The sequence below is a fragment of the Oncorhynchus mykiss genome, chromosome 11 (assembly GCF_013265735.2).
Source record: "Oncorhynchus mykiss isolate Arlee chromosome 11, USDA_OmykA_1.1, whole genome shotgun sequence".
Taxonomy (NCBI): domain Eukaryota; kingdom Metazoa; phylum Chordata; class Actinopteri; order Salmoniformes; family Salmonidae; genus Oncorhynchus; species Oncorhynchus mykiss.
In genome coordinates, this window is record NC_048575.1 from 50133507 (window position 1) to 50158108 (window position 24602).

At 45.4% G+C, this 24602-nt stretch overlaps 2 long non-coding RNA genes across 6 annotated transcripts; both read right to left on the reverse strand.

The window, feature by feature from the left end:
• Positions 1-6866: 6866 nt before the first annotated feature.
• Positions 6867-14450, reverse strand: LOC110535869. Of its 4 annotated transcripts, XR_005034665.1 has the most exons (14): positions 14292-14450; positions 14109-14162; positions 13953-14006; positions 13779-13832; positions 13507-13633; positions 13351-13404; positions 9015-9068; positions 8655-8864; positions 8309-8362; positions 8148-8192; positions 7894-7967; positions 7693-7756; positions 7379-7486; positions 6867-6932 (listed from the first exon to the last, which is right to left on the reverse strand). It is a non-coding gene; the product is annotated as an uncharacterized LOC110535869 (long non-coding RNA). The 4 variants fall into 4 exon arrangements; XR_005034667.1 differs by having other exon boundaries at positions 7379-7756; positions 13507-13560; XR_005034664.1 differs by having other exon boundaries at positions 7379-7756.
• A 489-nt stretch (positions 14451-14939) lies between these two features.
• On the reverse strand, positions 14940-24030 carry LOC110535868. Of its 2 annotated transcripts, none has more exons than XR_005034669.1 (20): positions 23864-24030; positions 22972-23024; positions 22428-22481; positions 20201-20245; positions 20036-20089; positions 19762-19869; positions 19606-19659; positions 19231-19292; positions 18159-18203; positions 17964-18009; positions 17493-17605; positions 17312-17365; positions 17141-17189; positions 16995-17048; positions 16669-16722; positions 16372-16568; positions 16193-16237; positions 15771-15878; positions 15490-15543; positions 14940-15360 (listed from the first exon to the last, which is right to left on the reverse strand). It is a non-coding gene; the product is annotated as an uncharacterized LOC110535868 (long non-coding RNA). The 2 variants fall into 2 exon arrangements; XR_005034668.1 differs by having other exon boundaries at positions 16372-16416; positions 16632-16722.
• Positions 24031-24602: the final 572 nt, after the last annotated feature.

Sequence of the window (24602 nt, forward strand, 5' to 3'; positions counted from 1 at the left end):
TAACATTTTTTGCTTTTCACGCTTTTTCCATCTCTTAGTAGCTGTGTATGACATAATCAGACCCCTGGCATACGCTTTACAGGTCTCCCAAAGGAGCGAGGGGTTATCTGTTGATTGAGAGTTAATAGAGAAAAATGCTTTAAACTCTGTAATAAAATATGATGTGAATGTATGGTCTTTAAGAATGGTTGTGTTCAACCTCCAATGTCTTGACCGATTGAATGCCCCGTTGAGTTTTATGTCCAGGATCACCTCAGCATGATCAGATATGACTATGCTTCCTATCCTAGCGGATAAAACAGACTGCAGAGACGTCCTGGGCATAAAAAAATAATCTATTCTAGTCTGACATCCATGAGGTGCAGAGAAAAAAGTGAACTCTCTGTTGGAGGGATGAAAAGCTCTCCAGACATCCGCATACCCCAGATCATCACAAATAGCTTTAAGTGACTTAGCTTGAGGAGAGAGTGAAGCTATACCCCTGGGAAACCTATCAATAAGGGGGTTCAACAAGCAGTTAAAATCTCCTCCAACCACTGCAGTGTCCGAGTTTAATTCTGAAAAGTCTAGAAATACCTTAGTGAGGAAATCAGGGGGGTGAGCAGGGGGGAAGTAAATATTCATTATAGAAATGTTCTGCCCTTGTAAAGTACCATTAATTATAACAAAGCGACCAAATTTACCTTTCACACAATTCAAGACCTTAAGTGGTAAATTCTTCTTCACCAGAATTGCTACCCCTCTACTTCTGGATGTAAATGATGAGAACAACACCTGACCAAACCCCCCTTGTTGTAATTTCAGGTGCTCCTTATCATCCAAATGAGTTTCTTGCAACAGGGCAATATCAATATTTTATTTTTTCAAAAAAGTCAGTACCTTCTTCCTCTTAATGGGGTTATGGCTCCCTCTAATGTTCCATGTACATACGTCCGTTACCTGTCATTGTATCTTGACCATTCAATATCCAGGCTGGATCCCACTGTAAAAGTGGGGTGGTACCTTTTTCCATGTGTTGAACTCTCCTCTATCTCCCCGAGCATAAACAAACGATATGAACCCTGAACTCGAACTATAGTAAACCCAAAAATGAAACATGTAAAGATCCAAAAGGGGGTTTTCCCACTAGCTAACATGCAGGGGATTTCAACTCTCCAATGTAGACTTAAGTCCGCATTGACGCTCAATTGCCTCATCCTTTATATGTATGGAAAAGAAAATCAATAGAAGAAGATTGAGGCTCTTCCACCTAAAACCAAGCCTTGGCACCAATATGGATTCACACATATCTCAGCCTGAGCTATAGCGGCTATTACTTTAGCAAGAAAAATAATAAAGATACGAATATCACTGAGCCGGAGTACGTGAGGACTCCCACCACTGTTTCATGATCAGATTCAACCAAAAATAAACAAAGTTATCCAATGCTGCTGAGGTGCAGCTTAAAAGTTATTTACCAGACAGAGTCAATAAACGCAGCAGCCTCTTCAGGTGTGTAGAGCTTTTTAGGAGATCCGTTGACCATAACCTTCAATGTGGCCGGGTACAACAGTGCGTAGTCCATCTTCATTCTCCTGAGTCGAGCCTTCGCCTCATCAAACGCTTTGCGTCTTCGTACAACCGCAGTGGAATAATCATTGAAGAATGAGGCCTAGGACTTTTACGTTGACTACCATCAGAGCCGATGTTTCTAGCCATGGACGCGCTGCTTGTCGGTGAAGTTGTGGAACTTTATAACCACCGGCCGTGGGCGCTGATTGGGACCGGGTATCGGTGCTTGAGAGCGATGGGTATCGGTGCTTGAGAGCGATGGGCTCTGTCCAGCTTCACACGACCAGCATTAGTGTCCATTTGTAGGTAGCCAGGGATCCATTCCTCAAATAATTTTACTGAACGTGTCCCTTCAGAATTTTCCGGGAGTCCCACAACACGAATATTGCATCTGCGTCCTCGATTATCCAAGTCATCAATGTGCTCCGCCATTTCGCGCACCTGTTTCTCAAGTGCTTTTATCTTAGCGTCCATAGATGTAGTTTCCACTGCATCAATTCTTCCTTCCGCCTCAACAACACGTTTCACAACCCTCTGTAGTTCAGCTGAATGGCCTGCTATTGCTTCCAAGACCGTTCTTATCTTAGCATCGATCACTTTAGTAATGTTATCAGTCATATTTTGAATCACCAGGTCCATTGTGCCTGGATCCGCAATGGTGTTAGCCTCGCTAACGTTAGCTAGCTCCTCATGCACATCGACAGGGGTGGTGGTTTTGGTCGACTTCTTAGTAGTTCTGTTGGGCATGTTGTCGGATATTTTTGCGAAATAGCCGTCAAGACTCATTATATGGTAACTTATTTAGCCAATTCTACCACTTTTTTCAAGCTATGAGATTCATGTAAAAATATAAATGTACGAATGCCACGAGAGCTCGCTGAAACACCGTGTTCTCTCTACGGCGCCATTTTGTCCCCCACATATTGTACATTTAAAATGCTGTTAGAATATAATGGAGAAGGTGTCACATTGTGATGAAAATAATTAAATCAATGTAGTTCCTGTCAATGTTACCTCTCGTTTTTTTTTGACACCAAGCACATTTCAGGTCTGCTGAGCACGCAAACTTGAACGTTGTGAAAATGTTGTTCAACTTTCAGGGCGCATTTACTGTGAACACTGAGGCTGTAGCTGCTTTATGTTACAGTGGCCAAGTAGGCTAATGTGGCTATTTGATCATAATGTAGGCCTACCATTAAAAACAATGGATAAAATGCATTCCATAACATTTGAATATGGACATACAGCTGAAGTTGGAAGTGTACATACACTTATGTTGGAGTAATTAAAACTTGTTTTTAAACCACTCCACAAATGTCTTATTAACAAACTATAGTTTTAGCAAGTCAGTTAGGACATCTACTTTGTGCATGACACAAGTAATTTTTCCAACAATTGTTTACAGACAGATTACTTCACTTATAATTCACTGTATCACAATTCCAGTGGGTCAGAAGTATACATACACTAAGTTGACTATGCCTTTAAACAGCTTGGAAAATTCCAGAAAATGATATCATGGCTTTAGAAGCTTCTGATCGGCTAATTGACATCATTTGAGTCAATTGGAGGTGTACCTGTGGATGTATTTCAAGGCCTACCTTTGAAACACAGTGCCTCTTTGCTTGACATCATGGGAAAATCTAAAGAAATCAGCTCAAAGAAATTATAGACCTCCACAAGTCTGGTTCATCCTTGGGAGCAATTTCCAAATGCCTGAAGGTACCACGTTCATCTGTACAAACAATAGTACGCAAGTATAAACACCATGGGACCACGCAGCCATCATACCGGTCAGGAAGGAGACGTGTTCTGTCTCCTAGAGATGAACGTACTTTGGTGAGAAAATTGCAAATCAATCCCAGAACAACAGCAAAGGGCCTTGTGAAGATGCTGGAGGAAACAGGTACAAAAGTATCGATATCCACAGAAAAACGAGTCCTATATCGACATAACCTGAAAGGCCGCTCAGCAAGGAAGAAGCCACTGCTCCAAAACCGCCACTTCCAAATTTGTGGCAAAATGGTTTAACCTGTTGAGTGTAGGGGGCAGTATTTTGATGTTTGGATGAAAAACGTACCCAAATTAAACGGCCTATTTCTCAGGCCCAGAAGCTAGAATATGCATATAATTGTCAGATTAGGATAGAAAACACTCTAAAGTTTCCAAAACTGTCAAAATATTGTCTGTGAGTATAACAGAACTGATATTACAGGCGAAAACCTGAGGAAAATCCAACTCCGAAGTGCCTCTTATTTGGAAAGCTCCCTGTTCCATTGCATGCCTTCCCTCCATTTAAAGGGAGATCAACCAGATTCCTTTCCCTATGGCTTCCACATGGTGTGAACAGTCTTTAGACATAGTTTCAGCCTTTTATTCTGAAAAATGAACGATCACATCTCGTCAGTGGATGGCTGGGTGCCAGCAGAGTTTTGCATGCGCAACAGCTTGGAGCAGACATTTTCTCTCTTTCTCTTCTATTGAAAGAAATAATTTTTGTCTGCCCCGTCGTGACCGCTCGAGCCTGTGGATTTCTGAACAAAACGCGCCAACCAAATGGAGGTATTTTGGATATAAAAATAATCTTTCTGGAACAAAAGGAACATTTATTGTGTAACTGGGAGTCTCGTGATTGCAAACATCCGAAGATCATCAAAGGTAAGCGATTCATTTTATGACTTTCGTGACCAATCTACTTTGCTGCTAGCTGTTTGTAATGTTTTGTCTGCTGAGAGTCCTGGTCCTTACATAAACGCTTGGTTTGCTTTAGCTGTAAACTTTTTTGAAAGCTGACACACCAGGAGGATTAACAACCAGCTACGCTGTGTTTTGCTAAATTGCACTTGTGATTTCATGAAAATTAAATACTTTTAGTAATTTAATTTGAATTTGGCGCTCTGCAATTCAGCGGATGTTGATGAAAATGATCCCGCTAACGGGATGGGTGCACCAAGAAGTTTTAAGGATAACAAAGTCAAGGTATTGGAGTGGCCATCACAAAGCCCTGACCTCAATCCTATAGAACATTTGTGGGCAGAACTGAAAAAGTGTGTGTGAGCAAGGAGGTCTACAAACCTGACTCAGTTACACCAGCTCTGTCAGGAGGAACAGGACAAAATTCACCCAACCTATTGTGGGAAGCTTGTGGAAGGCTACCCGAAACGTTTGACCCAAGTTAAACAATTTAAAGGCAATGCTACCAAATACTAATTGAGTGTATGTAAACTAAATAAAAGCTGAAATAAATAATTCTCTAATATTATTCTGACATTTCCCCTTCTTAAAATAAAGTGGTGATCCTAACTGACCTAAGACAGGAAAGGATTAAATGTCTAGGATTAAATGTCAGGAATTGTGAAAAACAGAGTTTAAATGTATTTGTCTAAGGTGTATATAAACTTCCGACTTCAACTGTAGCTGTTCTATCATTCAGGCTACAGTAGCAACCAATGTGTGGTGTTCAATGTACAGTAGGCCTATATTCCATGAGCCTTTTGAAAAAACATGCAGGGCCTGACATTAACCTGTTTATCCACTTATCCTTCAGACACGGAAGTGACTGAACTTGTTGTTGTGTTGTTTGATGCAAGAAACCACTTTACAAAATAAAATGCATTATTATTCATACCATACCATTATTACAGAGAATCAGACAAATTATGCCTATTGGCTACTTTTGCTTATTCAGCCTGTCTCAAAATACAACACTGCCCCTTTAAGACAAAAGAAAATATCTTTACCTGACTTGCTTTTAAATGTACACACAATCACTCCCCTATTACTGACTACAAATGATCTATAACTGGGACTAATAATTTACTAACTAGCAAAGGATATGAACAAAATGTGGACATGTGGCTACATGTCAAAACAAGCTCATCTACTCACGACCACAGCTGTAAACACAGTCCAGTTCAAAGTAAATGTCACATATCCATATATGGCAATGGTCAATTTGCTATAGGCCTACTGCAGCTGTGACTGTTAATGCAGCACGAGTCTGTGTAGAGTACGAACTGATTCCTGCGCAATAGAATTCTACTCCAATGTGTTGTGCCTACAACAAAATCTATTGTATGGTTAGTTTTTTTTCTCGGTATGTTACATTGAAAGTGGCTACTATTGCATTGATTTGATCACAATTCCCACAGTAAAGAGAAACATTGATAGTGTTAAGGGGTAAAACTCTAGTTTTACGGGGTAAGGGGTAAAACTCTAAACTCTGAAGTTCAATCTCCTGCCCCTCTCCGTGGGCTGATATTTCTTCTGTGGGCTGATATTTCTTCTGTGGGCTGACATTTCTTCTTGCAGCAGTCCTGGGGGAGCTGCGTGGCAGTCTCGGGCTACTGCGAGCCCCAGCACGCATGCAGCTGAGAGGGAACATTGCTTCCTGTGGAAGAAGCCCATACCGTTAGTGAAGATCGCCAAGCAGGTGGTAGCCGGGTGTTCTTTGGTGCCATCTGGTGGATCTGTGAACAATCACAGGTTCTGGTGCAATGGGTCCAGCAGAGTCTGGATCAGGAGGTGGTTGGGCTTGTCTTACAAGTACATGAGGTCCTGGTCGGGGGGGGGGGGGGCCATAAAGATCATCAAGGACAGCAACCACCCGAGCCACTGCCTGTTCACCCCGCTATCATCCAGAAGGCGAGGTCAGTACAGGTGCATCAAAGCTGGGACCGAGAGACTGAAAAACAGCTTCTATCTCAAGGCCATCAGACTGTTAAACAGCCACCACTAACATTGAGTGGCTGCTGCCAACACACTGACTCAACTCCAGCCACTTTAATAATGGGAATTGATGGGAAATGATGTAAAATATATCACTAGCCACTTTAAACAATGCTACCTAATATAATGTTCCCTACATTATTCATCTCATATGTATATGTATATACTGTACTCTATATCATCTACTGCATCCTTATGTAATACATGTATCACTAGCCACTTTAACCATGCCACTTTGTTTACATACTCATCTCATATGTATATACTGCACTCAATACCATCTACTGTATCATGCCTATGCCGCTCTGTACCATCACTCATTCATATATCTTTATGTACATATTCTTTATCCCCTTACACTTGTGTCTATAAGGTAGTAGTTTTGGAATTGTTAGCTAGATTACTTGTTGGTTATTACTGCATTGTCGGAACTAGAAGCACAAGCATTTCGCTACACTCGCACTAACATCTGCTAACCATGTGTATGTGACAAATAAGATTTGATTTGATTTGATTTGGCTGAATTGGCCAAAAATGCATTTGAGTTGCAAACTATTTGGATTTGCTTTGACAGATTACCAACAACTTGCCTTGATCTGTGCCAGAGTAAGGTTCAGAGAGGTTCCAGGGGGGCCAGAAGGTCCAGGGAGACCCTGATATAAAAAAGGAAAAACAAGCACAATATAAAAGTTAAACTCACTGCCCCGGGATGCTTCCTACCTTCAGCCTATGCTCAAACCCTACATCCCAACACATCCGAGCACTTCGTTCTGCCACAAGAGGTCAGCTCCCGGTCAGCCCAGTCAGTGTTCTTCTCTGTCCTGGCACCCCAATGGTGGAGCCAGCTTACCCTGATGCCTAGGACAGCAGAGTCCCTGCAGAGTCCCTGCCCCTCTCTGAACCTTACTGTGACTGAGATATGTGTTTGTCCCACCTACATGTAGCTATCTCAAGATGAATGCACTAATTGTAAGTCGCTCTGGATATGCATGTTTACTAAATTACTAAAATGTAGATTGGGTCAGGAATCCTTTTTATTTCATTAAATAGAGGTAACGCAGCTGGTAATGTGGGGTGACGTGAGGAAGGTCATACTCACAGGCAGGCCTCACACTCCAACAGGACCTGATTTTCGGGCAAATCCTTTTAGACCCTGATATTCAGGTGAATAGTCCATTTAGTCAGTGCCCTCAGTCAATCCACCAATCTCCACATAATAAATGTACAGAACACATCAAGGTAAGCATTAAAAAAAAAAAACACATGCGGGTATTTTTATTTAGAGTAATATACCATTTGTCCAAACAAACCCTATAGACAGAGAAAAGGAATCATGTTAGAATTGAATTATTCTCTGTATAAAAATCCTACTTTATTTTTAGAAAAGTAAAGGAAATAGCAATAGCATATCACTGAAAGTCACAGGAAGTCCAGTTAGACCTGGGGTCCTCCACCCCCCATGAGGACCAATGTCTCCCTACAGAAGACAAATCACAGTCAGTACAGCTCAATAGCAATGCCACGAATAATGTTGCGTACTTAACAGAAAAACACTGAGTCAAGCTTTCAGAGTAAGACCAAATAGACAGACAGATATTAGATAGTACATCTCACCTGTTCTCCTCGCCCCCTATATCGAAGAAGTTAATGCCATCTCTCCCTGGCTCTCCCAAAGGGCCTTGTGTCCCCTGAAACAGACACACAGACACACCATGGAGCTGTGTCCATCATTGAATACAGGAAATGTATAGGGATATGAACATGGGAATGATGGAGGCAAAATGTATCTGTAGTGACTCTAAATAGATCAATTCATGCACAGTACATCGGACTCATGTGTAATATGCTTCTTGGGATAAAAAGAGTACCTTCAGCCCCTGAACTGCAGGAGGGCCTGTCCGTCCCATCTCTCCCTGCAAGTTCAGGGGAAAGACATCAGTCTGACATAGAATGAGCTTCTAGGAACGTATGGTTCAAAGTGCTGTACTTCTTGAATCATATGGTCACCCTGTTGATGCTTCATATTTACCTCGACTCCTGGTTCACCCATTTCACCCTTCTCTCCTTGTATGCCAAGTGTCCCCTTAGAGAAACATAGAAAGACATATATATAGAAACAAGGGTAGTTATGTCCTGAGTTTCGGGCACACAGTGATTGAGTTGTACAGCTAACCACCTGGCATTGAAAAGAGAGCACAGCATTTACAAAACAGATACGGTTAAATCTATATAAAAATGTTATACCCTGTTGACCTTACACAAAATCTCACCGCCGCAAAACATTAGCAGTGTTTTAAAGGTTAAATAAACATTATACTGTATGGTATGGCTAGTGCATAATCAGGCCCGAATTTCTCACAGTCAGTAGTGATTACCTTTTCTCCTCTCCCTCCTCTTCAGCCTCTGCTTCCAGATTTCACTATTTTCCCCTTACATGGTAACAAAAACAGCTTTTAGAATGAAGAATCAAGATCCATATACATTGAAATGAGAAATTGTAATATGTGAAAAAGGGATGGCTTCATTTTGACCCTCCTCCCGATGTGTCCCGTCTTTCCTGGATTCCCACTTCGACCATCATTGCCCTGAAAAAAAAAGCGAGCAAGCAATCCACAATCACATAGCTACAGTAAATGTAGATGAGGTGGATTTGATACAGGTAGGATGTCAGAGTAGGATAAATAGTGTTACAGAAGTAGATGTAAAGACAGGTGAATGGTGAAGCTTGACCTGACCTTTTGACCTTTCTGGCCTTGTCTCCCCTCAGGGCCTGGTCGACCTTTTGGTCCCTGAAGAGAAAAAAAAGGTCATGCTGACATGTCTAAAAACGCGGTAGACATTTATTTCTGGTGACCATATCTGAAAATGCATGTGTGTATTTTGTATCTGACGTGAGTTTATTGTAGCTGTAACGGTTTTCTGTATGTGAAGGAGAGTCGGACCAAAATGCAGCGTGTAGATTGCGATCCATGTTTTAATGAACAAACGTAAAACACGAATCAATGCAAACACTACAAAATAAAGAACGTGATGAACGTAACGAAAACCTAAAACAGCCTATCTGGTGAAAAACACATAGACAGGAACAATCACCCACAAACACACAGTGAAACCCAGGCTACCTAAATATGGTTCCCAATCAGAGACAATGACGAACACCTGCCTCTGATTGAGAACCATATCAGGCCGAACATAGAACTAGACAAACTAGACATGTAACAGAATGCCCACTCAGATCACACCCTGACCAATCAAAACATAGAAAATACAAAGTAAACTATGGTCAGGGCGTGACAGTACCCCCCCCCCCCCAAGGTGCGGACTCCGGCCGCAAAACCTGAACCTATAGGGGAGGGTCTGGGTGGGCATCTGTCCGCGGTGGCGGCTCTGGCACTGGACGTGGACCCCACTCCATGACAGTTTTAATCCCCCTCCTAAACGTCCCTAAATAGGTTACCCACCACAATGATAACATGGGACAGAGGGACAGCTCGGGACAGAGGTAACTCGGGACAGATGGGTAGCTCAGCACTGAGAGGAAGCTCAGCACTGAGAAGAAGCTCAGCACTGAGAAGAAGCTCAGCACTGAGAAGAAGCTCAGCACTGAGAAGAAGCTCAGCACTGAGAAGAAGCTCAGCACTGAGAAGAAGCTCAGCACTGAGAAGAAGCCCAGGCAGGTAGTAGAAACTACCAGAACCTGGCTGGCTGGCGGTTTCAGCAGATCCTGGTCGACTAGCAGATCTGGGAGAATCTGGTCGACTGGCGGATCTGGGAGAATCTGGTCGACTGGCGGATCTGGGAGAATCTGGTCGACTGGCGGATCTGGGAGAATCTGGTCGACTGGCGGATCTGGGAGAGTCTGGACGACTGGCAGATCTGGAAGAGTCTGGACGACTGGCAGATCTGGAAGAGTCTGGTCGACTGGCAGATCTGGAAGAGTCTGGTCGACTGGCAGATCTGGGAGAGTCTGGTCGACTGGCAGATCTGGGAGAGTCTGGTCGACTGGCAGATCTGGGAGAGTCTGGTCGACTGGCAGATCTGGGAGAGTCTGGTCGACTGGCAGATCTGGGAGAGTCTGGTCGACTGGCAGATCTGGGAGAGTCTGGTCGACTGGCAGATCTGGGAGAGTCTGGTCGACTGGCAGATCTGGGAGAGTCTGGTCGACTGGCAGATCTGGGAGAGTCTGGTCGACTGGCAGATCTGGGAGAGTCTGGTCGACTGGCAGATCTGGGAGAGTCTGGTCGACTGGCAGATCTGGGAGAGTCTGGTCGACTGGCAGATCTGGGAGAGTCTGGTCGACTGGCAGATCTGGGAGAGTCTGGTCGACTGGCAGATCTGGAAGAGTCTGGTCGACTGGCAGATCTGGAAGAGTCTGGTCGACTGGCAGATCTGGAAGAGTCTGGTCGACTGGCAGATCTGGAAGAGTCTGGTCGACTGGCAGATCTGGAAGAGTCTGGTCGACTGGCAGATCTGGAAGAGTCTGGTCGACTGGCAGATCTGGAAGAGTCTGGTCGACTGGCAGATCTGGAAGAGTCTGGTCGACTGGCAGATCTGGAAGAGTCTGGTCGACTGGCAGATCTGGAAGAGTCTGGTCGACTGGCAGATCTGGAAGAGTCTGGTCGACTGGCAGATCTGGAAGAGTCTGGTCGACTGGCAGATCTGGAAGAGTCTGGACGACTGGCAGATCTGGAAGAGTCTGGACGACTGGCAGATCTGGAAGAGTCTGGACGACTGGCAGATCTGGAAGAGTCTGGACGACTGGCAGATCTGGAAGAGTCTGGACGACTGGCAGATCTGGAAGAGTCTGGACGACTGGCAGATCTGGAAGAGTCTGGACAACTGGCAGATCTGGAAGAGTCTGGACAACTGGCAGATCTGGAAGAGTCTGGTCGACTGGCAGATCTGGGAGAGTCTGGTCGACTGGCAGCTCTGGCTGCTCCATGCTGACTGGCTGCTCCATGATGACTGGCAGCTCTGGCTGCTCCATGCTGACTGGCTGCTCCATGCTGACTGGCAGCTCTGGCTGCTCCATGCTGACTGGCTGCTCCATGCTGACTGGCGGCTCTGGCTGCTCTGGCTGCTCCATGCTGACTGGCTGCTCCATGCTGACTGGCTGCTCCATGCTGACTGGCGGCCCTGGCTGCTCCATGCTGACTGGCGGCCCTGGCTGCTCCATGCTGACTGGCGGCCCTGGCTGCTCCATGCTGACTGGCGGCCCTGGCTGCTCCATGCTGACTGGCGGCCCTGGCTGCTCCATGCTGACTGGCTGCTCCATGCTGACTGGCGGCCCTGGCTGCTCCATGCTGACTGGCGGCCCTGGCTGCTCCATGCTGACTGGCGGCCCTGGCTGCTCCATGCTGACTGGCGGCCCTGGCTGCTCCATACTGACTGGCGGCCCTGGCTGCTCCATGCTAACTGGCAGCTCCTTGCAGACTGGCAGCTCTGGCGGCTCCTTGCAGACTGGCAGCTTTGGCGGCATCCTGCAGACAGGCAGCTCTGGCGGCTCCTTGCAGACTGGCAGCTCCTTGCAGACTGGCAGCTCTATGCAGACTGGCAGCTCCATGCAGACTGGCAGCTCCATGCAGACTGGCAGCTCCATGCAGACTGGCAGCTCCTTGCTAACTGGCAGCTCCTTGCTAACTGGCAGCTCTATGCTAACTGGCAGCTCTATGCTAACTGGCAGCTCTATGCTAACTGGCAGCTCTATGCTAACTGGCAGCTCTATGCTAACTGGCAGCTCTTTGCAAACTGGCAGTTCTGAACAGGCGGGAGACTCTGGCAGCGCTGTAGAGAAGGAAGGCTCTAACAGCGCTAAACAGGCGGGAGACTCCGACAACGCTGGAGAGGAGGAGGGCTCCGACAGCGCTGGACAGGCGAGGCGCACTGTAGGCCTGATGCGTGGTGCTGGCACTGGTGGTACTGGGCCGAGGACACGCACAGGAAGCCTGGTGCGGGGAGCTGCTACCGGAGGGCTGGGGTGTGGAGGTGGTACTGGAAAAACCGGACCGTGCAGGCGCACTGGAGCTCTTGAGCACCGAGCCTGCCCAACCTTACCTGGTTGAATGCTCACGGTCGCCCTGCCAGTGCGGCGAGGTGGAATAGCCCGCACTGGGCTATGCAGGCGAACCGGAGACACCGAGCGCAAGGCTGGTGCCATGTAAGCCGGCCCAAGGAGACGCACTGGGGACCAGCTGCGTAGAGCCGGCTTCATGGCATTAGGCTCGACGCTCAATCTAGCCCGGCAGACACGCGGAGCTGGAATATACCGCACCGGGCTATGCACCCGCACTGGAGACACCGTGCGCACCACTGCATAACACGGTGTCTGTCCGGTCTCTCTAGCCCCCGGGTAAGCACAGGGAGTCTGCCCAGGTCTCCTACCTGGCGTAGCCATACTCCCTGTTAGCCCCCCCCCAAGAAATTTTTGGGGCTGCCTCTCGGGCTTCCTTGCCAGCCGTGTTCCCTCATATCGCCGGCTCCTCTCTCCGGCTGCCTCTGCTCTCCTAAGTGCCTCCACCTGTTCCCATGGGAGGCGATCTCTTCCAGCCAGTATCTCCTCCCAAGTGTAACAGCCCTTGCCATCTAAAACGTCCTCCCATGTCCATTCCTCTTTACGCTGCTGTTGCTGCCTGTTGACACGCTGCTTGGTCCGTTGGTGGTGGGTGATTCTGTAACGGTTTTCTGTATGTGAAGGAGAGTCGGACCAAAATGCAGCGTGTAGATTGCGATCCATGTTTTAATGAACAAACGTAAAACACGAATCAATGCAAACACTACAAAATAAAGAACGTGATGAACGTAACGAAAACCTAAAACAGCCTATCTGGTGAAAAACACATAGACAGGAACAATCACCCACAAACACACAGTGAAACCCAGGCTACCTAAATATGGTTCCCAATCAGAGACAATGACGAACACCTGCCTCTGATTGAGAACCATATCAGGCCGAACATAGAACTAGACAAACTAGACATGTAACATAGAATGCCCACTCAGATCACACCCTGACCAATCAAAACATAGAAAATACAAAGTAAACTATGGTCAGGGCGTGACAGTAGCACTAACCAGAGGTCCTGGTAGGCCAACTGCTCCTTGAGGCCCAGCCTCACCAGACACACCCTGAAAGTAGAGATGAGTACAAAAGACATCAACCAACATCTACCAACAGCTAAAGAAGTATTGTTTATTTCAGATACAGTACTCTTGTCTCTGTGTTCTTACCTCCAATCCAGGGGACGCTTTGGGCCCTCTGTTGCCCAGCAGACCCTCTGGCCCCTGGACACAACATAGCCATTCAGAAAGTCTTACTGACAGACTTACTACTGAGCATCATGTAACAGCTGTTCTCCTGAAGAGACAAATACATTGTAATGTCTAACTCATTATCACAGAAAATGTACATACATGTATATGTGCAATTAAGGATACTGTGCATGAGGTTTAGATTTGTAATGTTATCAAGATGAATTGCAATAGGATTTTGGATATACTACCTTTGGTCCAGATTTTCCCATGTCACCCTTCAATCCTCTTCTTCCTGACACGCCCTGTCATTAGAAAACAATAACTCAATCAAATCTACAGTATGTGTGTTAAATAGCTTTCTGTAATTCATACATGAATACAGCATCATTTTACAATTTTAAACCTGTACTGGCAATACGTACCTTAAGGCCTGCGTTTCCAGAATCCCCAACCACACCATAAGGGCCTTTGTCCCCCTAGACAAATTGGAAACTTCATGTTACTGTCCAGCGCCAGCATGATATCATCACCATGATAACAACGTGGTTACATCATTCCTATATCTGGTTACATCATACCTTCTGCCCTTGTGGTCCATCAGCCCCAGCCAATCCAAAAGGACCTGGAACACCCTGTAACAATAACGGGTTGACAGAGTATTCTACAAAGCCATTATAGACATTGTGAGTACTGAGCAATAACAGTTTTTCAAACCAATGTGGGTTTTGTCTTTAATGCCTCCCAGTCTACTTCAAACCTACTTCCAATCCAGACAAGCCTGACGGTCCAGCTTCCCCCATCAACCCCACCTGGCGCCTCCCCTTGGGTTGTGCTGTGGCGGAGATCTTTGTGGGCTATACTCGGCCTTGTCTCCGGATGGTAAGTTGGTGGTTGAAGATATACATCTAGTGGTGTGGGGGCTGTGCTTTGGAAAAGTGGGTGGGGTTATATCCTGCCTGTTTGGCCCTGTCTGGGAGTGTCATCGGATGGGGGCATAGTGTCTCCTGACCCCTCCTGTCTCAGCCACCAGTATTTATGCTGCAGTAGTTTATGTGTCGGGGGGCTAGGGTCAGTCTGTTATATCTGGAGTATTTCTCCTGTCTTATCCGGTGTCCTGTGTGAATTTAAGTATGCTCTCTCTAATTCTCTCTTTCTCTCTCTCAGAGGACCTGAGCCCTAGGACCATGCCTCAGGACTACCTGGCATGATGACTCCTTGCTGTCCCCAGTCCACCTGGCCGTGCTGCTGCTCCAGTTTCAACTGTTCTGCCTGCGGCTATGGAACCCTGACCTGTTCACCGGATGTGCTACCTGTCCCAGACCTGCTGTTTTCAACTCTCTAGAGACAGCAGGTGTGGTAGAGATACTCTTAATGATCGGCTATGAAAAGCCAACTGACATTTACTCCTGAGGTGCTGACTTGCTGCACCCTCGACAACCACTGTGATTATTATTACTTGACCATGCTGGTCATTTATGAACATTTGAACATGTTGGCCATGTTCTCTTATAATCTCCACCCGTAAAAGGGATGAAAAAGGGATGAAACCCAGTTATTGACTTGTTCCCCCTTTCCCCCTTTTCCCCAGACAGCCCCTCCTCACCAACTGTCCCTGGTGTGAATATTAAACATGGTCATCAATGTTAGCCATAATAGTACAATTGCTATTGCAAGATATGCCACACTTACCACCATGGAAAGTGTGGCATATCATACAACACCAGTCATATTGAAGGTGGATGGGTACATCTAAGAACAGACACCCAGATCCACTGCTGCCCACCTGCTGTCCGTCTAGTCCAGATGGCCCACTGTCCCCAACAGGCCCTGCTGCTCCCAAAACAGACAACAGTGTATCACTCAATGCAGTAGTGACTGTCATGATTCATGCTCTATTCCTTCCAATCTATCATTGAAAAACAAAAAAAAGACACGAGCTAGGGCTGGCATTGCACTCACCTGTTCTCCTTTTTCTCCAACCTGCCCCATCACACCATCCATCCCAGGAGTGCCCTGGATACAGTAAATAAAATACATTACCCAACTCAAAAGTGACTGTACATTGATAATACAGTTTCATCTCTGTGACGTTCATTAAAAAAATATATATAATCAACATTGAATAATAAATGTTACAAAAAAATTAAACTTTGGTGCAAGAATAGTATACAGAAAGGTCTGTCAATTATACATTTTTCATTGGGATGAAACAAGGAGAATGTTGAAAAGTACCCACTCACTGGAAACCCGATGGGCCCAGCTGACCCCTGTGCCCCCACAAGCCCCTGGTTTCCTGAAGGGCCTGGCTTCCCTGTCCTGCCCTCCAGCCCTGGGAGGCCTGGACGACCCTAAAACCAGTTACACGCAATCAACGTCTGTAGTAAACACTTAAAATGGCCAAATCGTCAGTTCTCAAGGTGCCATCCAAGAGCACCTACACCGTATCTGTGCAGTGAGATGTGTTGTTTTACAGGGTCAGCCATAGTAGTATGGCGCCCCTGGAGCAAATTAGGGTTAAGTGCCTTGCTCAAGGGCAAATTGAAAGATTTTTCACCTTATCAGCTCAGGTATTCGAACCAGTGAATTTTCAGTTACTGGCCCAACACTCTAACCGCCAGGCTACCTGCCGAGGACAATGACATTATCTAAAAGTGCTACTCACGGATGATCCCTGTATGCCATTGGGTCCAGTCTCTCCTTGACGGCCCTAAGGAAGACAAAACTAGAGCAATCACAATTGACTCACAATTAAGGCAGGTAGTGTACACAGAAGAACAGCTCAGCCAGTATGTCTGAAACATCAAATGAGTGAAGAGCTTTGAAGGACTAACGTTTCCTCACCTGAGGTCCATTTGGACCTCTCTCGCCATGAGGTGCCTTCAATCCCTGTAAGACAGCTCAAAATCATGCCTATGTATCAATTTACACCAGTATCAGTTTAGACTATTTTCTCCACAATGTGAATGTCAGTATAGTGTACTTTCCGGTGGTCCACTCTTCCCAGGGATACCGGCGGTACCTCTCACACCAGGTTCTCCCTTGGGGTAGACAGACAGACAGGTGGCATTCATGCAAACGAACAGCCATTATTACTAACATACCAGTGCAAGCATTCTGTAGAACTGTCGGCGTTCATACCCTCTCTCCAAAATGACCAGGTCTCCCAGTTAAACCCACGGCTCCAGAGTAGCCCTGTACACGGAATGGGTTTCCACAGTTACAATCGGTCCACCCAAAGTTGGTTTTTGGCAGCAGTAGGTACCCCTACACTAAGATTATAATAATTGATTTGAACATCTCTTTTACACGTTGTTTTGAAAAATAAAAGGTGACAGTAACACGTTCAGAGCATGAACTCTCACAGCGGTATTATAAAAAGACATTTCTAAAGACTTTAAGATAAATGAAACATAGGTTGTTAATCCCACTAGAACACCTTTTGGGAGTGGACAAGTCACACTTACATACATGCCCACTGGCCCTTGGGGACCCTGCATGCCAACTTTCCCTGTGAAGCCCTAGAGAACAGAGAGAGACTCATTTACGTTGAGAAATGTAGGTCATATTTATTTCTGAGGCAGAGGCTTTTGGCCTACAGTACTCAGTTTACCACTAGGTGTCCCAGGACTGCCGTCTTGTCTGGACTTTCCTGCAGGACCCTGTTAAAATCACGAAATAGATACAAACAGAAGGTAAGAATGAGTAAGAGTTGAGGGTGGTGACAGAATCTGCAGATTCAACAATGATCCTGTAGGTGGTTGATATTTTTTGTTGGACATACACGAGTGCCTGGGGGACCTGCTTGTCCTGGCTCTCCCCCCAGGCCTGAGAATCCCTGGATTTATGACAGAGACAAGGGAGGTTAAAGACACATTGACTGTTGAATGAATATACATCCCTGTAGCAACATATCAACACCCTAATGAAATGTGCCCTAGCAGCATCACATATGAATACTTTACAAAGCAGTGTTGATGACCCCCAGCGCATCCTTGGTTGTGCAATGCTGAATGTGTCTTGCAAGGACACTGACTGGCTCCGCCTACGAACCCCCTCGTCTGACATTTACGTGCTCCTATAAAGAAGAGAGCTGTAACAGCACCAGCCACCACAAGCCCACAGGCGGGCAATTACATCTGTGTCTAGGATCATCTGATACCTTTTCTAACCAAACTTTTCTAACCAACACATTACACATATTCTCTTTTATCATGTCATACATTCATTTGTATACACAGAACGTATAAAAAATACAGAAACTTTTACACACATTTATTTGAGTTTTTAGGCTATTTATTAATACTGGTTGGTTGAACTAGCTCAGCTAGTACCTATTCAATGAACTATTGTCCACTAGACAATTAAGGAGTCTGTTGAAAATCAAAGTAAGTGACATTAAAATATTAAAAGTTATAAAATGGGAACCTGTGTACCAGGCTTTCCTTCTGCTCCCTCAGTCCCAACGTGGCCTCTAAAACCCTGCAACATAACACACAGACATAGACACAAACACGTCTGGCATACATACCGTACAACACACAGCGAGGAGAGATGATTGTTACTATAGCTACAGTACAGCTATTGTCTGTCAGGTAATATTCACATGAGAATGAGTACTCTTCTCTTACCGGGATTCCAGGTATACCAAAAAGACCAGGCTGTCCACCACGGCCCTGGAAAGAAAAGACATCAGAGGGAAAATGTGATGAATCCCCCCCAACAACCTCCTTCAGAAGAGGGTATAGTCCTTTATCTACAAAGTTGTTTTGTTTGGAACACAGCCCTGCCATCACACAATTACTGTTGTTGTTTACGCAATCCAAAAACCTTTCATTATAAATCATATTCTTTGTCAGGTGGGCGTCATTTGAAAGGTCGTTCTATGGCCAACATCACTAGCTAAATTATCAAGTACGATCTTACAGTGTTAGACTTTCACGGGGCAGTTCAGAGAAACGGATAGTAATTTTAGTGATCATAGAATGGAGTCATGAGTGCATTCAGATGAGTGGTCCACAGCTCATGTTCTACACAATAGAGAAACACAGAAACACATTCTGTTCTGAACAACTCAGGGTATGACCCCATGTCATCTTGTAACTTGTAGATCAAACATAGTGATCATAAACGACACTGTATATGACGTGAGCTTTATGATGTGGAAATGTGAAATGCACATTTGGACTCACAGGGGTTTGGCTTGCTTGTCTAACATCAAAGTGATATTTATTATAATTCTCAACATCTTTCAAAATATATCTAGTCCTTTTAATTTACAGCATTTTCCTCACTCAGACAACAAAACACGGGCAAAGGTTGCCCCGTTAGAATGGAGGGATGGAGGCAACTACTTGTTGTGTGCGGTGCTCAAGTTCAGAACAGCTGTCAGTCAAAACCCATACAGCAATGTGATGCATAGAGAGTGACGTCTGACATCATTTATAGCATACTTCTGTACAGCTACTGCGTTCTAATTTAGGTGCTTCTCAGGGCACAAATCCACCATTTTCAACCCATATGGGCAGGAGTGTAAAGGGCTAGAAAGCATGCAGAAAAGATAGTGAGCTACATATTTTATTAGTTTCGTTTTTATTCCTAAAACCAGGCATTCAAGGCACATGGCCATTGGTTTCTCAGCTCCATACCAAACTGTGTAGAATTGCTGGAAATTAGCTTCAAAACGGCAAAATCTTCTCTCACCACCAAGATATCATTCCTTTAGGCCCCGACTTCCCATTGCGGCCTGGAGCTCCCCTGTGGCCCTTAGGGGCAAACAAAGAGAGACATTCAAAATCAAGACTTTCAGTCTGTAAGATATGACGTGATGCCAATGTATATGAACATGGCATGACATAGCTTGGTTATGCATCAAAATCTCAGTCAGTATTGTACTGTATTCAAACTCTATGAGACTAAATACAATCTTTGGGAAGCTGATCATACAATATTGGACAGAGGAGAGCTCTAACAGCACTAGAACAACAGCTCTAGTGGCTCCCTCGGGAAAGGAAGTTCCCTGAGGAAAAGCCATTCTAAGTCTAATCACTCCACTAGACTGCAATAAACTCTCCTGACCTTTGACCCTTCCTTTCCAACCACTCCTCGGAGGCCGACCTCTCCGTCTTCACCCTGCATCAGTATATAACAGCAAATGAGGTACAGTAGGAGGATAGGCAGAGTGTTATTATGTTAATAAAGGCTGTGAATTGCAGGTGTGATCCTGATGTTTACCTGGATGCCTTGGGGACCAGCTTGACCTCTGAGACCAGGAAGCCCTGAGAGGCCAATCTGAACCCTCTCACCCTGATGGCCTTGGATCCCTGACACACCAACAGAACTCTGAGGAAAGAAACACTAATGGTATCAAAACACCATATGATATGCAAATTCATGTTTTCAGAAAAACACGTTACAAGGGCTTCATGAACATGACCTTGTGACAGTCCTGATTCATTTACTACTGCTTCCAAGCGAAGGCTTTCCAAACCCATAATCAAGTCCTTACCCTGTCTCCTTTGGTTCCAGCATCTCCTTTGTCTTCATCTAGTCCTTTGAAGCCCTACAGGAAAAGTCAGATCTGATCAGATAGGAATCATAAAATAGAACATCACTCCTCTCTAATGATGCCACTTCTGTTTAATAAACAAGATAATAAATCTATACATCTTACTGTGCCACCTGGAGCCCCCTTCAGACCTGGAATTGCAGCAGTCCCCTAAAAGACAGACAGACAGACAGACATAGACAGAGAAAGGAGAGGTGGTAGAGCGAGAGAGTGAAATGTGGATTTGTTTCCCTCATAAGGTCACACAGGTGCTTTAGATTCATAACAATGTATCCCGGTGTATCTAGCTACATCTGATGGCAGGCCCATCATTTTTACTGAGATAAAATGATGACCCTTTTACTATATAATTTGTTTAGAGTAAATATAGGCATGACCTCATTCCAATAGGGAAACCCCTGTAGAATAGATTGGCATTTCCAAAAGAGGTTTTCCATTTCTGTTGTTGTGGCGCTTCAACTAAAACCCGGAGTGAGTGAAACACCAGCTGGCAGAGTTGTAAAATGGGTGAGAAGTCAACTCATGTTTCTTTATAAAATCCAGAGTGGGCCTTCAGATGCAAGCAACATGGAGATTTGTGATTTTCAAGAACTCCGTCAAGAACTCTTTATTGCTGCCGTGTGGCCATAAGTCAAACAACAAAGCTGGCGAATAAACCTTTTTATTCTGATGACCCAGTTTGAAAACAACTCTTAGAATCCGCTTTCAATAAAGTTTGTTATGTGCATTCACTTTTCCTTGGTAAATCGATCATCTGTCCAGGCACAACACCATTCTAAAGGTAATGTAGCTATTTGTGCCACTGTGGCAGCCAAACCTGTCTGCACACAAAACACAGCGCACCGTCCTCAAGACACCGTCAGTCACTTTACGGAAGACATCTTTGGAACTTCGGAATTTCTCCTCCTCTACACTCAGCCCTCCCCTAGTCAAGTCTCAACCCTGCACTAGCCTCACCTCTCCTCCTCTACACTCAGCCCTCCCCTAGTCAAGTCTCAACCCTGCACTAGCCTCACCTCTCCTCCTCTACACTCAGCCCTCCCCTAGTCAAGTATCAACCCTGCACTAGCCTCACCTCTCCTCCTCTACACTCAGCCCTCCCCTAGTCAAGTATCAACCCTGCACTAGCCTCACCTCTCCTCCTCTACACTCAGCCCTCCCCTAGTCAAGTATCAACCCTGCACTAGCCTCACCTCTCCTCCTCTACACTCAGCCCTCCCCTAGTCAAGTCTCAACCCTGCACTAGCCTCACCTCTCCTCCTCTACACTCAGCCCTCCCCTAGTCAAGTCTCAACCCTGCACTAGCCTCACCTCTCCTCCTCTACACTCAGCCCTCCCCTAGTCAAGTCTCAACCCTGCACTAGCCTCACCTCTCCTCCTCTACACTCAGCCCTCCCCTAGTCAAGTATCAACCCTGCACTAGCCTCACCTCTCCTCCTCTACACTCAGCCCTCCCCTAGTCAAGTATCAACCCTGCACTAGCCTCACCTCTCCTCCTCTACACTCAGCCCTCCCCTAGTCAAGTCTCAACCCTGCACTAGCCTCACCTCTCCTCCTCTACACTCAGCCCTCCCCTAGTCAAGTCTCAACCCTGCACTAGCCTCACCTCTCCTCCTCTACACTCAGCCCTCCCCTAGTCAAGTCTCAACCCTGCACTAGCCTCACCTCTCCTCCTCTACACTCAGCCCTCCCCTAGTCAAGTATCAACCCTGCACTAGCCTCACCTCTCCTCCTCTACACTCAGCCCTCCCCTAGTCAAGTATCAACCACTGGCGTGGGGCAGTTTTGTGAGGACCCCTCACAGGGTCTGTGCAAGGCCCCCCCCAAAATATATAATGTTTCATAGTCCAGTTTCATAGCTGACTTCACGCTATTCTAGACAATTTGCCAAGAGGCTGAGAGAAATTGTTGCTGTTTTAAAGCACATTTCCTGTTATTTTACACATTTTTGTATCTAAAGATGTACATCTAAAGACATTGAAGCAGCAAACGTTGTGAAAATTGATATTTGTGTAATTCTCAAAACTTTTGGCCACGACTGTATGTCTACATTTAGGGAAAACTACAGTACTACACATAGGCTACAGATGATCATGAAAAGTGAATCAATATAATCAATATGATTTAGACAATTATTCTAAGTATGTCTTTGAAAGTTAAAGCACATAACATATAAGCATGCTCCTAACAGGCTATACACTCTGATGGCGAGCAAAGCATCCATCCACTAGAGGACAGTGCAATAACATTTGTATGTACATGTGCAGCACAACATAAGCCTGCTTCCACTTTGAGTATAACAAACTTGGATACTGGATATTTTAAATGTTACCTTCTCTCCAGTCTTTCCTCTGTCTCCCCATGGACCTGTCTCACCAGTGAAACCCTGTAGTTCAGTGAGGAGAGACACAGGAGATGCCAGTGATGTTACTATAAACTAGTGGTTCCCAAACTGTGGGGCGAGGGGTCGGCAGGGGAGGAACGGAGAGGTAGGGGGAGATGAACAATTACAGAACAAGATTCATGACGATAAACCCTAACCTGCTGTTTGAAAAGCAGGCAGCATTTGCGTGGAATTGATCATTATCATCATAGGGGAATAGAATACAGTAGCAAACAAAATGTTATAGACTCCAGATGATGACGGCTTATTACTAGGGCCTGATGGTTCTCCAGGTCATCTGGTCAGGAAAAACTCCTGACACTAAAGTCAGACTGGTTGTTTCCACTGACTGAGTATACTCCACGACATATGAAATCTGACAGTAGGCACATTTTGTGTGCTTGTTTGACAGCCACTTCCCTGTGCTCATTTGACCTTTTGCTACTGAGTAGAACTTCCAGACATGTAGTGTACATTGAACTTGTGATCTCACCTCATCTCCTATCCCCGCTGGAGGACATTCTCTCCCGTAAAGCCTCTAGGACCCTGAAATAAAAACCACAACCATTACAGCAATATACTTTGCCTGTAATCCATGGCTTCTGGTTGGGGTATGTACGCACGGTCACTGTGGGGACGACGTCATCGATGTACGTACTGATGAAGCCAGTGACTGATGTGGTGTACTTCTCAATGGCATCGGAAGAATCTCGGAACATATTCTAGTCTGTGCTAGCAAAACAGTCATGTAGCGTAGCATCTGTGTCGTCTGAACACTTTGTATTGAGCGAGTCACTGGTACTTCCTGCTTGAGTTTTAGCTTGTAAGCAGGAATCAGGAGGATAGAGCTATGGTCAGATTTGCCAAATGGAGGGCGAGGGAGAGCTTTGTACGCGTCTCTGTGTGTGGAGTAAAGTTGTTCCAGAGTTTTTTTTCCATCTGGTTGCACATGTAACATTCTGCTAGAAATAAGGTAAAACGGATTTAAGTTTCCCTGCATTAAAGTCCGTGGCCACTAGGAGCGCCACCTCTGTATGTCTGCTATAAAAATGCACACAAAAATCAACTAGTTGTTCAGGGAGCTGGCTCAAAACAGAGCAGCACGTCTTGCCCTCACTGCACATTCAGAACTAACATCAACAACATATATGCAAGTCTTTTCTGGTTGACAGTTGACAAGAGACCAGTTGCTTCTCTCCTAGTTTTTATGAGCTCTATTACTGTGATAACAATTCTGGATTATCTGCATAATTAAATAACATTCAGCTCAGACACCCATGCGTCCCCCACAAGACATGCCACCAGGGGTCTCTTCACAGACCCAAGTCCAAAACAAATTCACAGCAACACACAGTATTTTACAGAGCACAGGAGTTTGGTGGCACCTTAATTGGGGTGGGCAGGCTTGTGGTAATGGCCGGAGCAGAATAAGCGGAGTGGTGTCAAGTACATGCCATTCCATTGGCTTCGTTCCAGCCATTATTATGAGCCATCCTCCCCTCAGCAGCCTCCACTGATATAGAGGCATGATTGCATGGAACTCCCTTCCATCTCCAATAACTCAAACAGTAAAATTACCTTTAAAAAAAAGAACAAACAACATCTCATGGAACAGAGGGGACTGTGAGGGGACACACACACACAGACAGACACACTGATACACAATTTGTATTTATTTTTTATTGTTTGTATATTGTACTGGACCCCAGGAAGAGTAGCTGCTGCTTCTGCAAAAGGTAATGGGTATCCAAATGAACAAATAAACTGTTTGCTAAAATTAAAATCTAAATCTTTCACAGGCCCCAGTGTGCTCCCAGCTGCCAGCAACACTGTGGAACATTCACACAGCTCTGGGCCTGTAGAGGGGGAAACCAAAGCACAGGGGATAAACTGTGGCGTCATACTGGCGGTTACAATGCACTATCCACTGACACATCAAGTCTCATCGCTGTAGCTAGCTACATCAGTGTTGCTGACGGAGCTGGGACATGCTTTAGTCTCATTCACATTTGCCTATCTAATCACATTGCAATGTATTTCTATCGCGATGAGGTCGGGGAAACATTCCAGCATTATTAAGATGTGGGAAATAAACACGACTCGAGAAAGTACCGTGTGAATGCA